Genomic DNA, 17726 nt, shown 5'->3' with positions numbered 1-17726 from the left:
TCCAGGAGCATGGAACATTTTTCCATTTCTTTGTGTCTTCCTCAATTTCTTTCATGAGTACTTTATAGTTTTCTGTGTATAGATTCTTAGTCTCTTTGGTTAGGTTTATTCCTAGGTATCTTATAGTTTTGGGTGCAATTGTAAATGGGATTGACTCCTTAATTTCTCTTTCTTCTGTCTTGTTGTTGGTGTAGAGAAATGCGACTGATTTCTGTGCATTGATTTTATATCCTGACACTTTACTGAATTCCTGTACCAGTTCTAGCAGTTTTGGAGTGGAATCTTTTGGGTTTTCCACATATAGTATCATATCATCTGCGAAAAGTGATAGTTTGACTTCTTCTTTGCCGATTTGGATGCCTTTAATTTCCTTTTGTTGTCTGATTGCTGAGGCTAGGACTTCTAGTACTATGTTGAATAGCAGTGGTGATAACGGACCTCCCTGCCGTGTTCCTGACCTTAGTGGAAAAGCTTTCAGTTTTTCTCCATTGAGAATGATATTTGCGGTGGGTTTTTCATAGATGGCTTTGATAATATTGAGGTATGTGCCCTCTATCCCTACACTTTGAAGAGTTTTGATCAGGAAGGGATGCTGTACTTTGTCAAATGCTTTTCCAGCATCTATGGAGAGTATCATATGGTTCTTGTTCTTTCTTTTATTAATGTGTTGTATCACATTGATTGATTTGCGGATGTTGAAACAACCTTGCCGCCCTAGAATAAATCCCACTTGGTCGTGGTGAATAATCCTTTTAATGTACTGTTGAATCCTATTGGCTAGTATTTTGGTGAGAATTTTTGCATCTATGTTCATCAAGGATATTGGTCTGTCGTTCTCTCTTTTGATGGGATCCTTGTCTGGTTTTGGGATCAAGGAGATGCTGGCCTCATAAAATGAGTTTGGAAGTTTTCCTTCCATTTCTATTTTTTGGAACAGTTTCAGGAGAGTAGGAATTAGTTCTTCCTTAAATGTTTGGTAGAATTCCCCTGGGAAGCCGTCTGGCCCTGGGCTTTTGTTTGTTTGGAGATTTTTGATGACTGTTTCAATCTCCTTACTGGTTATGGGTCTGTTCAGGCTTTCTATTTCTTCCTGGTTCAGTTGTGAAAAATAAATCATTTCTTAACAAGTGAACTTTTTGTTAACCCCATTATTATTTCATGCTTTGGAAATCATGTGAATATATATAATTATTTTGGCTTTAGGGGGACATATCCCACCCTAAACTCAACTTGCAATGCCCTTCTATCATTAGCATATGAAAGATAATGACATTTTTCTCTTAAACAGTGGGAAAAAATTTATGCCAGTGTAAAAATAGTACCCAGGAAGAGGGGACAAACTTATTTCCCACATGTAGCTGCACTGTGTGCCAGCAGAAAGTTCAATTTCAACCTGTCAACATGTTTGTCTAAAGACAGTATCTTTGTGCTTATTTGAGCATTTTATTGCATTTTTTCTTTAATAAAAAGGAGTAACAATACTGACAAGTAGAACCTTATAATTTGAATGCAAATTAAATAAAAATAAAAACACTGTGCTTTTAAAAATCTTTATCACTAAGCACTTGGGATTAAATATATGTATTTATTTACAAAGGAAAAACACTGAATTACAGAACACATAAAATACCAAAGAACTGATATCAATAATTGTGTCTAAAGTTAGGTTTTATTTTTATTAGCTTATTTTTAAGCCATCTACGAACTCTCTTTACAGCTTTCAGATCTGTGGTTTAATGCTAACATATCTTTCAGAAAAGTGTTCAAGAATTCATTATTACTGAAATGTACTATCAAATTAATTTCTCTTTGTCTAGTATAGGGTTGGGCTTCACTATATGTTTTTGGAATAAACAACAGAATAAATATAGGATAAATGTTTACTATGTAAATAAGTTAATGAGGAATAAAAACAGTAGATGAAAGTCTAGCTTTCTCTGCAAAAGGGAACAATGTCATTGTAAAGAAATGAGATGTAGAGTCAGTATATAACCTCTCCAGTGAAGCTGTCCCAATTTTCCTACAAAACCATGAGTTTGATCTTCCTTATTCAAATATAGCAACTTATATGCACCCCCATTTTAGCATACAGTAACTTGAATTATAATTGTTTGCATGTCTTTTTCTTAAGACTGAATGTTTTGTGAGCAGAGCCAATTCTGTATCTTCCATATATCCTTATACCTAAGATAGTAGCACACTTTTTCTTTTAAGATTCATTTATTTATTTGAGAGCAAGAGAGAGAGAGAGTGTGTGTGTATGTGCAGGAGGAAGGACAGAGGAAGAGGGAGGGAGAAACTCAAGCAGACTCAGGGCTGAGCACAGAGCCCCTCCTGGGGCTCCATCTCACAAACCCGAGATCATGACCCTGAGACCATGACCTTAGCCAAAACCAGGCATCAGACATCCAACCAACTGTGCCAACCAGGTGCCCCAATAGTAGAACAGTTTTAATATATGTTAGATAGATGTTTAATAGATGTTAAAAGTTTATTGAAATTGAGAGGGTGAGAGAAGAAAAGAATAAAGGATGAAAGGAAGGAAAGATTTGAGAAGCTCATAAATAGTATTTTCACGTATTTGCTGTGAAGTATGAGACAAAGGTGAGAGAAGAAAATTACTCATATTACATAGTAGATGTATGACTTGTGTCGCTACTGTTTCCTCCTCCGCTGTCTGTATCATGCTGGCTTTGTAAATAGGACAACAAGGTATACAAGAGTAGCTGTGTGGTTTGTGGACAGAAAAAAAAAGTTAGAAAAAAAAAAGTTAGATAATTAGTTTGTAGCTTTGACTGGATGAATGATGTATTCTGCTCTTAACAACTGATTACTGCAAAATAATCATTATGTTATAGTATGCTAAAGTATTTGCTTGAAACTAATTGTTGTGAACTTTTTATCTGTACCCAACGAACTTCCTATGAATTATTAAAAAGTTAAGCAGGGGAAAATTGTTTCATTAGCAAATTAATCTATAATGCATAAAATGCAAACTGCTGAAAAGAACAACCTTTCTGCTAAAGATTTTAGGTCACCACATTCCATATTTTGATCTCCATGACATTCAGATAACTGGTTGAAATGTTAAAAATTCAGTCAATGCTGAAGTTGTTTATACCTGTCTCATACCAAACATCTAGTTTGACATTTTGGACTGAATTGTCTGAATTGATCATTTGTCTTGACATCAGGTAGTACCTCTGATACACACACACACACACACACACACACACACACAAACACACATGTGCACGCACACACACCCTATACATATTTAACCAGAGACAAGTATTTTATAAAATTATTTTTGGTCATTGTAGGAAATTATAAAATTCCATGTATTTGTGAATATAACTGGTTTACGGTCTCCTTAGTTTGCAAACAATAATTTTTTTAACTTATTATTAATTTTGGTTTCTGTACATACAGTGATACACTAGGCAGATTCCCTATTTTTTTCATTATTTTTAGAAATTACAAACTCCTTTGGTTGTTGCTAGTTACTGAAATAGCTTCTTTTGGTAATTAAATTCCATTCAGTGCATGAGTGAAACCTCCAAATTCACATCTTTTGTTAAATATTCTCTTCCTCCAGTGCTGCCTGCCTCTTTGTGGACTGCCCATCCTCACAAAGGGCATGACTGACTTCTCTCTTGCTCCACCTTCTCTCCCTCTTAGCTTGCCACTGTTTCTGGCTCTTCCAGAACTGGGTCAGGATAATAGGTGAAAAGATCAAATCTTAATTAGCTGGATCAGTTGCAGTCTGGACTCTGGTTCTCTGTGTAACAGGAAGAAAATTCCTAGGTCTTTATTTCATGGGTGCACTTGCAGATTTCTCGGGGGTTATCTTCAGCCTGCCTTGTCTGTGTGTGTGCGCACACACAGAGCTGTTCCTCCAGCCCTTCTGGAAAGGCTTATTCCGTCATGCTCCTTTAGTACCCAGTAGTCTTGTTGGTGATGTCTCCTATAAGGTGGCTGCAGACAGATTCCATTCAATGGGGTCCACATTTGGGTCCTGGAAACCTCTGGCCTTTGCCTAGTTGTCAGTAGAAATGCAGCACTCACTGAGGACAATACTGCATTTTTGTCCCTTTCCAGACAGGAGAAGCTCCAGCCACCATAAACTTGCCTCTTGACTTCTAAAGTATGGGTCAAATGGCAATTCCCAGTATCTTTCAAATTCTAGGGTCATTCATCGTTGTCATCCCATTGAAGCTCTTCTCACCTGAGGTGAGGGGGAGCTATTTCTGTGTGCACAGCATACCAACAAGTCTTTCAAAATATAACCTCTTTCACCCAGACTCCTAAACACCAGCTACTTTCATAAAACATAGCTGGGTGACAGGCCAGATCTAGCCCAGCTAGATTTGGACTATGCCCTTTGCAAATTCTGCAGGAGAGGAATAGCAGTTTTTAAAGATGCAAGGTACTTAGAAACAATTGAATTTTTTAGAATCTGGAGCCTCCTTTAAAATGCTTAACAAAGAGGAGAACTCACTTTTAATATCTAGTTACACAAAGAAGAACACAAAAAGTCATTGCAAATTTTCCCTATTTTTCACTCTTTCTCTCCATTAATACAAATAAAATTGAGATCATGCTATAGATAGAGTTATATATCACTCATTGTTACTTCAGCAATTATGAGCATCTCCCCATGTTACTAAATAGCTAAAACTGAAATGTATAAGTAATTGAATTATTTTTGCATTATTGGATTATATTGTATTATTGTATTGAGTGTCTTGAATTGTATTATTGGATTGAATTGTATTATTGTATTATTGGATTGAGTGTCTAGAGGAACAGATAACTTTTATTTCTAGTTCATAGATTGCTGGACCACATGGAACCATGTCTTGACCAGTCAAAGAGGAGTGTCCATGACCTGAAAATCCTGGATACTGAGCTTATGACTGAACAAGTTTTTGGATTGGGTCACTTAGGTGTTTTTTTAAGTGTAGGTGAGAGAATTCAGTGGAATGTGTACTCTTTCCCTTTTTTCCTGACAGAAAGCAAAGTTATATTTTCTAGCCCTTTTTGTAGGTAGATATAGCATGACTAAAGGGAGGGAAAAATATGAAGAGCCTTGTCCTATGACAACCTCCTGAACGATCTGTTTTCTCACTTCCTCCATTCAGTCTGAAAGTCCATGCCCAGAGCTATAGCAGAAGCTTAATGTTGAAGACGGAGAGCAGACTATAGTCTGGGCCCCTTTTCCTAACTCTGTTCTGGCCTGCCTTACCACAGATGGTACTGCATGTGTGTGAGGAATAATTGAGATTTGGGGGAGGGTGGCATTTCCATCCTATTTCTATTAATATATGTTGATGTTTATGTTATCCCTTCTGTCTTATTGGATGGTGATATTTTTATAGTTGGAAATAATCTAACCCTGGATCAACAGAGATCCCAAAACAAAGGAAGCAATACTTTACAATCAATATTATTCTTCCCTGCTGCTTAGTAACCATTGTTTCCTCCAATTTTAAAACAAACAGAAATATATTGTGGGTTACCAATAATGGCAGTTCAGAGCATATTATAGCAGTATGATGCTAAAATAACTGGCCAGCCAAAAAAATTAAAAATGTGGTTTTTACCAAAGTAACAAATAAACAGTGTGAGAGTCTTATATGTGTTAGGAACCAAAAATTGCATAAAATATAATTTTAGAATCATGATTTTTTAGGTATGTATGAGACATTTATATGTATTTTGATGACTTCAGGCCAGTCTTTAATGATTATTTTGAAAGTAAGTTTTTAAAATGCATTAAATTTGCAAAAGAAAAAAGAATTTTTTTAATGTCAAAACTATTAGAATTTTTATTTGAATCAAACTAGCTTAGTAGATTGCCATTCAATTAAATTGAATGAATACTTCTATGAGTGATGGGAGAATTCTTGGATTAACAGATACTCTAGACTACCTAGTGAATGATTGAACATATTAAATCATCTCCCTTGGTAGAGAATTGATTTTTGTCAAGACATTTGACAGAAAGTGAACTTATTTTTGTCAATAATTCAAAGCTAAGTTAAATATCAACAATTTGGGTTTTTTAAAAATTTGTCTTGCCTTACTGAAAAAAAAAAAAAATAGATACCAGGACAAATTTTCTACAGGAGTCACAAGAATGATCTTAATAAGGCATGCAAGACACACCTTTATCTATGCAAGGCAAGCCAAAAAAAGTCAGGTAAGGGAATTCTCCTTAGAAGCCTTTTGATATCTGCCATGCCCGCATCCCTTTTTGAGGGATATTTTATATATAACTTGCTTTGTACTTCACGATGTGGCTCTGTCAACTTCATTGTCTGGGTAGTCAAGTACAATCAAACAGGTGAATAAAAAGATTCTAAATTACCTAGTGACTGAACTAATTAAATAATCTCTCTCAGAAGGAGGGGTTAAATTTTGACCTAGAGATGTAAGAGGAAGTGAATTAATGCAGACACAAAAGACAGAGAGAGAGAGAGAGAGAGAGAGCACTGAAAGTAGAAGATGTGAAACCTCAGAAACCATGAGTAAGCAAAAGACCCAAGAGGAACAATAAAGAGAGTAAGTGCTCAGTGAAAGTAGCATTAGACAAAAACAAACCCAAAAGTAGCTGAACCACTGTCATAGAGACTCTGGAGTTCTCTAAGCACTGGGCACCTGCTGGTGAAGTGAGGTAGGGTTAATAAATTAACAGTCTGATTGCAAAGGAATGAATTACTAGCTAAAATGAAAGCATCAAAGAAAGCAACATAAAGGATCCCAGAGTGAACATAATGTTCAAAATGCCATAAACCAAAATTACCAACATTTTAAAAAATTACACTGTGACCCATTATAAATAGAAAAGGAACACATGTCATGATGGAGATTTGGAAACAAATATTTGTACCCATTTTATTTGTAGTAACAGAAAATTAGAAATAATGCAAACATTGATCAAAAATGAATATTTTCCATAAAATGGAAGTTTTAAAAAGACTGACTATGCCAAGTGTTGGTAAGGATGTAGAGCAACTGGAAATCTCATACACAACTGATGGGAATGTAAAATGATACAGCCACTTTGGAAAACAGTTTGGAGATTTCATAAAAATTTGAACTTATGCTTATACATCTCAGCCATTCCACTCCTAGGAATTTATCCAAGACAAACCAAAACATGTATCTCCACAAATATTTGTAAACAGATGTTCACAGCCACATCATTTGCAACAGCTCAAAATGGAAATAACCCAAACATACAACCATGAATAAAAGTATTAACAAAATATTTCTGTAGAATGAAATACTTACAAAAAGAAATGAATTACCAATGCAAGAAGCAATATGGGTAAGTCACAAAATAATTATCTTCAATTAAATAAGCCAGCTGAAAAAAGATCACATATTACATGATTCCATTTACATAAAATTCTGGAAAATACAAATTGATCTAAGACCAGATTTCAAATGAGAACAAGGCAAGTTTGGGGAATGAGGATATATTAAGTATCTTGACTGTGGTAATTTCAGAAGTGTATTACATATTTCACGATTTATTATAGTGTGCATTTTAAATATATACTTTACATAAAATATAGCTTGATAAACTAAAACAAAAATTCAAATTTGAGACCAAGTTTAATCTGAAGTGGACTAGGAAGCCCAGAACATGTCTTCATTGTAATGAAGGGAACTGCTACTGAGTTGGGAAAGGAAATACAGTGCAGTGTGGTTGGAAGCAGTAAGCAGAGAAAAATAATACTGTTTGAAGTTTATGACTCACAAGTTCAGATTGCTATGTGCTCTAAATGATCAAATAGTGCATTGAAGACCTTTGCTTACTTTATATCTTGATAAATACTGTCAAATAGTCCACCCAAACAATTGTACTAGTTTCATAGTATAATAAAAAAATGTATGAGAGTGCTAATTTCCCTTTCTATGTCATAATTGATGTTAAATAGTTGCAATCTTTTTACATAGTGAGATGACCAATAAAAATGTTAAAGTTACTTAAGAGTCAGGAAACAATGTTAAAGTTAGTTAAGAGTCAGGAAACAAAAGGAATAGAGGAATCCAAAATCTGAAAGGTCAGGGAAGAAAAAAAAAAAAAAAAACTTTCTGAAGAGCCAGTGGAAACACTGTGAAATGCTACAAAAGGTCAAAGTGTCTATTTTATGTAACAATAAAGTAAGTTGTTAATGGTGTGAGAACAAGTTCAGTTAACCATGATGAGAGCAGAAATTTTATCTTCATTGGTTGAGAGATAGATGAAGGAAGAATGTAGAGACACTATGAATAGTTTGAAGGAAGAATGTAGAGACACTATGAATAGTTTTTTTTTTTTTTAAAGAATTTTGCTGTGGAGGGAAAAGACAAATATTTTTTGTTTAAGTTTTTGAAGTTATTTTACTTAGCAAATGAAAGATGAGCATGTTACAACGTTAATAAGAATGTCATAGTAAGGTCATTACTATGGAATAAGGGAAATTCTATAGGGTGAAGAGTTTCCAAGTGAATGAGATTCAATATTATTGTATGTCTAATGTTATAATGGATACATCTGCCATTGTAATATGAGAGAAGATGGAAAAGTATGGATATAGATGCATTAAGTTTGTAAATTTGAAGTTCCTTACTAATGGACCATTTTCTGAGAATTTTGAGCCCACGACAGGTGCTGAGAGTATGTGGGGCTCTTGTAGGGTTTGGGTTAAGGAGAATGGAGAATGTTTAAAAGGTCACTCTTGACAATGGGAGAAGAAACTATATGTGTTGGCAAATTTGGAAATTCACCTGGATATTGATAGAAGCTTCAGTAGCCAGATATCTGTGTAAAGAAATCTATGTTCAGAGATCTATGTAAAGAAATAAGTTCAGAGATCTATATATATCAAGAAATAAGTTCAGATATCTATGTAAAGAAATCACACAGGATTTCTTTTCTTAAGCCTCTTTAAAGATACTGTATCATTTACTTAGTAAGTTTGAATCAACATTAAGAAATATAAAACATTGAAATGTAATGGAGTGGCAAATTTAATACATCTACTACCTAAAGTGCTCAGAAAATATGCTTTCTTGCTTTTCTATGATCAAACTAAACTTCCCTCTTAATATGCCATGTTAGTTACTCAGAAGATTAAAAGAAACACACATAAACTTGTCAATTATTATAGCAGAGTCTTCTGAGTGTAAACAATCTATTTTATTGGCTGTGTACTCAGGTAATTTTTATTTATGCTTTTTCACATCCTCACCCCTCATGTCTTCTCCACTTGCTCACTCTTTTCCAATAAGTTGTCTGAGTATGTAGGTGACTTTTATGAAGTTACAGGTACAGTGGTTTTGCCAAATTAAAAACAGCTGGGGTGTGAATGGACTTAACTGATCTTTTGGATGCTTGTGCTGGCATCTACCACTAAAGTCTTTGATCCCTTTTTTTGTTGAGAGATCTCTACATCCTACTGACACCTGGTTTCTGTTCTTCTTCTTGGCGCTCATTGAGGCACAGATGAATTTTTGGATACATCATAGGTAGCATTACTTATGAGGAGTCCCTCTGTCTTGGGTTAATCCAGCTAGAACATTGCCTCTGTTACTTTTTCTCAGTGATGAGTGAGACACTCATGTGAATGCAGCCTTCTCCTGCAGTCTTGCAGCTTCCGTGAGGCAATGTCAGAAGAAGGAGACTACTAGCCTGCTGTTCTCAGGTTCCCCGACACATCCTTCAATGTTTCCTAGTTCTCATTGGCACCAGGCAAGTCAGTAGATACAGTGATTAGGGGGGTGGTTCTGGTCCTCAATTAAATTGATTAATAAGATTCAAAATATTATTTCTTATGTCCATATTCTTTTTTTAAAAAGATTTAATTATTATTTATTTTTAGAGAAAGAGATTGTGTGTAAGTATGTGTGTTGGAGGAGGGGTGGAGGGAAAGGGAAAGAGAATCCTTAAGCAGACTCCTCATGGAGCACAGAGCCCAACATAGGGCTCCAATCTCAGGATTCTGAGATCATGACCTGAGCTGAAATCAAGAGTCAGTTGTTTAACCAACTGAGCCACTCAGGTGTCCCTCCTTATGTCCATATTCTTTCTATAAATTTAACAATTAATGTCATGTAATAAAACATTAAGATTGCATTGAATGCTAGAATAATGAATGTGGAGTTCTTCACTTAGGAAGCCAGTGAAAATATTTAGTCCTGTAAAGATATTTAGAAACTAGCATCTATTATGGCTCACTGTGGATTCCTCTTCTACCTTCTGTTATTTCTAGTGTCTGACAGTTTGGAGTGCAGTATACAAATTTGCCATCATATGTGTATTCCCAGACTATACTTTTAATGAGAGAGTATTAGTACTGTCTTACTAATGAGGTTGTCCTATCTAACATTATGTTCAAAACATCTGCTTTGTTAGCACAATGATGGTTACATAATATTTCAGTTCCTCTCTCTTGATCTCTCTAATCTGATAACTCTGTTTTCCATGTTTGAATATATCTTCTTCAAATACAAATATTTTATAGTCTTTGGTGATTTTAAATAACTCTAGGCTGGGACAGTTCTTGACTGGATTCAAACTCAGTTAAATTTTCCCATTATTTGAATATTGGATGAAGTGACATTTGTTCTGAGTTATCTTTAAACCAGGATAAGAACGGTTCAAGATTCATTTCCTTCTAAGCATTTCATTCTTCCATGAATGTTTATCATTGCATTTACCTGCTGAACAATCCATCTATGTTTCCTATTTGTATGATTCTTGGTAGAAGGCATGACTCCAAGTCACCCGCTATTGTGTATTGTGAAAGACACCTATTCCCTAAGGTTAATGGTTGTTTTGAGCTACTTAGTGGAATCAATAATATCTGTACTAATGTATTTATAAAATTTGGAAATTTAACTCAATATTACCCTTGTATCCTTATTCTGGAAAGATATGATTCAAACATTTAAAGTGTGCAGTTCAGTGGGTTTTAGTATACACATAGTCATGCCACCATCATTACGATAAATTTGAGAATATTTTCATCACATATCCATTAGCTGTCACCCCTCATTTCCCCCAACACCTCCAGCACTAGGCCACTGCTAATCTACTTTCTGTTTCAATATTTTTCCGTATTATGACATTACATGTGTCTATTGTGTTTGTGAGTGCCCTTAGTTTTGAACTTCCCCATATTATTTTCTAAATAAAGTCAGTCCTTTCAGTGAGCTTCAGTGCATTCTATTCCTATGGCATCTTTCCCCTTAAGTGAAATTTCTGATTTATTGTCCCAAACCTAGGGACAGACAGGACATTGACTAGCTTCTCGTGGAATGACATCCTTGTTTCATGGACAAGCTACTGAGTGGGAGTAGTAACTTCTGGTTTTCCTCTTTTCTGCAGAACCTTCACACTATGAGCAGTTGGGGTAAGGCTATTGGAGCTGCAGTTTTTTTGGCCTGTGGTCCATGGGGTAGAGTCTCTGCCCTACGAATAGGTGCCAGGTAGAATAATGGAGCCAAAGACATTTTGGCCAAATTTACCTGGAATTTAACCTCTGGGAAACAGAACACAGGAAGATGAAATACTAGCAACCTGGTCTTCCTGATGAGAATAGTAGCCATCGTCAGGGAGCTGAGCAAGGAAGGAGCTGTCTTCTTTTCTACATTTCCTAAGGCAGCGATCCTGTTATCCTGGCCTGAAGGAGGTCATTGCCCAAGTCTAACAGGCATTCTTAGCAAGATTTAGTAAATTTTCATGATTGAATGTGTTTTGTTTGTTCTATTCTCTTGTGACAATTTTCAGAGACTGAGTGGTTGTTTTGTTTGCTTTTTAAATCTTTTTCTTTTTTTAAAGATTTTATTTATTTAAGAGAGGGTGGGGGGGAAACACTAGCCATGAGGAGGGGCACAGGGAGAAGGAGAAGCAGAATTCCAGACAGATGCTCAGGGAGCCCGATGCTAGGTTTGATCCCAGGACCCTGAGATCATGACCTGAGAGCCTAAGGCAGACACTTAACCAACTTAGCCACCCAGGTATCCCTGTTTTTTTGTTTTTTTTTTAAGTAATTTTTTACCAATTAATGATTTTTTTCCTTGAGGAGCAGGTCTGCAGATCTATACATTCTGCCACTCTGAAGTAAATGTTCCTAGAAAAATTTTTTTGAGCATTAAAACTAGAAAATACTTTATTTTATATGATTTGGCTTGCCTCAGATAATTAGAATGATGTCATCATTCATTTACATTTCTGCCATGTATGCTTGGAAATATAGTAAGTTTAATGCCCAAACATAAAAATAGTCTTGTTCTTATGGTCTATTTAATGTGGTTAAAGTATACTTTTATAATTTAGATTTATTTTCTACTTTAACAGTGTTACTGAAAGTCTTTCAGGCACACATCAAGTCTGTGTAGGGCCAGTTTGTATGAAAGAAAATATTTTCTGGTATTAATTCCAGGAATATTTGTACTTTTTTCTACAATTTCTACAATTTACAATTTTTTCTGTAATTCATGTCTTAGTTTAACAGCAGTATTGTATGAAAGATTTTTAGAGGCATATTAAATTATTTTTATGTACCACATCATTCTACTTCTGAGGGAAAGAAGCTGTATTTTCTGGCATTAAATTCCCACGAGAATATAACTCAGAAAATTCTGGGAAAAATGTTCATGGTTCCATTTCTTTTTCTATAACATGGAAATAATTGTTCAATGTTGTCTTGAGGATTAAATTAATACATGCAAAATATTTAAAAGGAGTGCCTGGCACATAGTATATATTCAATAAATGTCAGTTGTTGCTGGGATTACTATTGTTATTGTGATTCTTGTGAACTAGGATGGCTGGACAACAAAACACTGATTTACCTTTATTTTTTTTTTTTTAAGATTTTATTATTTATTTGAGAGAGAGAGAGAGAGTGAGCAAAAGAGAAAGAGCACAGGAGCAGGGTCAGAGGGAGGGGGAGAAGCAGACTCTCCTGTTGAGCAGGAAGCCCGATTTGGGGCTCGATGCCAATCCTGGGATCATAATCTGAACCTAAGGCAGACACTTAACCACCGGAGCCACCCAGGTGTCCTGAAACACAGGCCTTTCTGTAAGAGTTTTTTGCCAGAATGAATTTTCATTTTCAGACAGGAGGAGAGCTTCTCTTTTTCACACTCTAAACATGAGTACATTTTCTGAGAGTAGAAATATAAAATTAGCGTAGGCTCATATTCAGACCTTCACAAAGAACAATTTTTGATACACTCACCCTCTGAGTTAAAAGCTCACTTAAATTCAAAAGAATGCATTAATTTATTTGATTCCAGTTCACATCATGAAGCCATCTTTTAAGATCTGCTATTGCTTAACGTTGGAGCTGAATAGAACTTCTGCTTGAATGCAACTTCATCCAAGTTTCTCTTCTGCTTTCTATACCGGTCTTTTTGAGATTAAACAATTTTAAATCAAAAGCATTATTTGTTTGAGCTTATAAAATAGGTTGAATTATTTGAGACTCACAGCCTTCTTTTGTACTCAGCCTCTGGAACACATTTTCAGAAAAAGAACTGGTGAGTACAAAGGCCTAACGCAAATATCAAATATAATAATAAATTTTGCATATACTCAACTTTGATATTGAATTCCCAACAGTTTAACTTATACAGTGTATAATATTGGTATTTTTGTTTCTTAGGAAATAACTTGGTATGAAATCAAGATAATTGGTTTAAATCATGAATAGCATTAACATTGAAATTACTATTTGTATATGTGACATTAATTGAAATCTTTATAATTTTTCTTCAGGTAGTTTGTCTATTGGAGAAAGAAATCTTCCATTATAATAGAATATAAAAACAATTATTCACTTAAATCATTCTGATTTATTTCTGTTACTTCACAATACATTATAAAGATTCTCTCTGGCTCTAATATTTAAAGTTCTTCACTCTTTTCTGCTTTCCTTGCCCATTCTTTCTTCCCTTTCTATGTTGAGTACAGAAATGTTTGGGAACAAAATAATTCATTCAATGCATTCTGTTTTTTTCTCTTCTACTGTACTTATTTCCTACATCTTTTTGTAGCATTTTTTGTGGAATTAGTGCATTTTTTCATTACTCATTAAAAAAGTTACCATTAAAACTTTTTTTTGCATAAAATTTTATTTTAATTGTTTCTTGTTTGAGTATAGTTGAAATGCAATGTTATATTACTTTCAGGTGGACAACTTAGTGTTTGACAAGTTTGTACATAATGCTATGTTCACCAGAAATATAGCTAGCATCTGTCTCATTATATCACTATTACAATACCATTGACTATTTTTCTTTAAAATCTAACTCTATCAAGTCATTTCTGTTTCTTGCAGAGTAGTGAAGGTGATTGTTCTTAGTAGAACATCATCTTGTCACTTAAACATTATGGCTTTTAGGTGTTAGGTCACTTTCAGGGCTCAGTCATTCCTTATACTATTATGTAATTTTATTTTTTTCCCAAAAAAAGAATATATATTCACCCCAAAAAAGTCTTAAAAAAAAAAAAACTTGCTCATGTTATAGGCCATGATATTTCAAAGGAATTAGCTTTTATTTAATTTTTGTAATCCTTTTTTAAAAACCTTTTGGCCCCCTTCACCCATTTCTCTTACCCTCCACCCCTCACCTCTGGCAACCACCAATCTATTCTCTATATCTATGAGCTTATTTCTGTTTTTGTTTGTTTAGATTCCACTCTAAGAGAAATTATATGGTATTTGCCTTTCTCTTTTGTAGTCTTTGTATTTTGTAATCCCCTTTTAAATAATAGGCCCCTTCACTAGTTTGTGAACTGGTTGTTATGTTCTTGGAGATAGAGAACTTACAACAAATGTAAATTATTTCCCTAATATATTGAGTAGAGATAAGGATTTTCCATGAAAGATGAGTATGTTTATTTCTATTTTGGAATAAGCTGTCACCTCACAGACCAATAACAGTCTACAAACTAGAACTGGTTCTTAACCCCATTTTGAGTGGCATTGTTGTAAAGAATTTTATGATTTCCTTTAGGGACACCTGGGTGGCTCAGTTGGTTAAGGGTCTGCCTTTGGCTCAGGTCATGATTCCAGGGTCCTAGGATCAAGCCCCACATCTGGCTTCCTGCTCAGTGGAAATTCTGCTTTTCCCTCTCCCTTTGTACCACCCGCCACCCCAGCTTGTGCTCTCTGTCCCTCTGTGTCTCTCTCTCTCAAATAAATAAATAAAATCTTAAAAAAAAAGAAGGTTTCCTTTAAAACTATGTAATGGAGAAAAACTTTATATTAGCACTATCTGTAGAAAGAACAATAAATTTATTCATTTTCACCAACGAATGAAGAGTGGTTACTTATGGGAAGTTAGGAACATCCAAGTTTTTATATGCATGCATCAAAAGTTGGTTTATTAATCCTGTTATTTTCTTGGACATATTTTGGCATTCTCAAAATGATAAAATATATTGATTTTGTCAGCTATAAATGTCTTTATTATACACCATGCTTTTCTTTCACAGAAGTAAACATGGCTTTATGGTTTAGAAATTATATCAGTGAGGGAGCAGTCAGGAAAATAGAAATATACTACCTATTTCAAACAAAGGAGTTATGAAACAGGGAATTGGTGATAAAGTGTTAGGAGGACTGGTGTAGCAAAAATAAGAGGGGCTGGCAGAACAGAAGGGAAGAAGAGTGTTACCTACTAATGCCAATAGACTAGAATCTCTAAACCAGCACCTACTGCTGGCTGCTGGAGGTCGGCTACACAAAGACTGAAACTGCCAGAAAGAACTTGAAATTTCTGAAAGAAACTTGAGAAATGCAGCATGTGGAGTCCTAGCTCTTACAGTTCAGAGTAGGGTATAAAAGGATGGAGGTAGAACAGAGGTGCAACAGGTATAGAATCAGCTCAGTCTTCCTCATTGTCTGCTTCCATCCGTACATGTACTTCCATACAGTTTAAACCATGTAATACATATCCACTCCTATATTTAAACTTTGTATATATGTATAAAGATAATATATGTGAGATACATGTGTATACATTTCTCACAGGTTACAAACTATTCTTAGTAAAAACAAATATTCTTTAACCTTTCCAAAAGAGATGTAAACTAAAATCCATCATTAATGTTATCCATCTCTTACTAATGTTATTCCCTCTTAAGAGTTCAGTCATCATTTTAGCATGATATTCATTAATGTAATTAGTAACTGGGCTGAGTAGCAAAACTTAACCTAACTTTTTAGATGCAATAAAACAAAGAAGGGGCACCTGGGTGGCTCAGTGGGTTAAAGCCTCTGCCTTCAGCTCAGGTCATGATCCCAGGGTCCTGGGATCGAGCCCTGCGTCAGGCTCTCTGCTAAGCAGGGAGCCTGCTTTCCTTCCTCTCTCTCTCTCTGCCTGCGTTTCTGCCTACTTGTGATCTCTGTCTGTCAAATAAATAAATAAAATCTTTTAAAAAAAATAAAGCAAAGAATATGGAAAGCAAGGGGAAAAAAGGGAAGATAAAGAAGGGAAAAGGAAGTAAAGTAAAAATGGTTATTTTACATATAACAATGAAGAAATTAGATATGCACATTGTTAAAATCCTTTTTATGTAACTGATCAGAAACCCAGTACCTATTGGCTTGCTTAGTGTACATTCTGGATGTGGAAGTAAAAAGAGTTACCCAAAAAAGTCTCCTGAATTCTCCAGATATCCTTACAATCCAGTTTTTTCCTGTACAGTGTTTATTAGTCACCCCAGTCAGTGTAGTATCCCCATAGTTAGTCTATTAGCTTCAGTGTCAAAACATCTCAAATAACCAGATGGCATCTCAACTTCAAAATTCAAGGTCACCATTAAATTGTACCCTGGTGGAAGTTTTCCTCCCTTAGGAACTGAAACATTAAAGCATTAATGTTTTAACATTCCAGGCCTCAGGACTGGAAAATGGAAATTCTGTAGGATGAAAAGCAAAACATCTGCAAAGAGATTGTTATTGCAATAGTGAGAGGAGAGACTATAACTTTCCCTCCTGATTCTTGTGTATATATATTCTAGCTATTGGAGAAACAGCATTATATTTTGCTTGACAATTCAAAACAAATATTATAATCTTGTTAAGACTGCATCTCAATTTCACAGGGCCTTACCTTCTAACTGGCACTTTAACTAAGGCTTCAACAGGTCATCTCATGATTTTATAAGCAAGTTTTTTCTGAGTCCTGGGATGCATAGTAAGACCAGTAATTTCAGTGACTATGAGTTATTTGAATGGATGCAATGTTTAGTGTGGAATAGTGATGATAAATATGGAATTGTTTAAATCCAAGGAGAGTGACACTAATAGAAGCTTTCTAAGTAAAAAGGACAAATTCATATGCAAAATGTTTCTTTTTTATTAAAAATTTTATTTATTTATTTATTTATTTATTTGCATATTAGCATGCACAAGCAGCAACAGGTGCGGAGGGAGAAGCAGACTCCCTGCTGAGCAGGGAGCCTGACTCAGGGCTCAATCCCAGGACCCTGAGATCATGACCTGAGACAAAATCAGAGGCTTAACCAACTGAGCCACCCAGGTGTCCCACAAAATATGTTTCTATTACTCCCTTTACAGTGAAAGGGGACAATGTAACCTGTATACCAAGGAAATGGTGCCATAGCAGAATCTCGGCACTGGCCTTTGATGTAGGCTAGTTGACACTCAGCAATTGTAGTAACCAGACCAATCTGGATTAGTGAAGTAAAG

Source organism: Lontra canadensis, unplaced genomic scaffold, assembly GCF_010015895.1.
Source record: "Lontra canadensis isolate GAN:19392208 unplaced genomic scaffold, GSC_riverotter_1.0 scaffold42, whole genome shotgun sequence".
In the NCBI taxonomy this organism is placed as follows: Eukaryota; Metazoa; Chordata; class Mammalia; order Carnivora; family Mustelidae; genus Lontra; species Lontra canadensis.
This window is presented reverse-complemented; position numbering follows the sequence as displayed.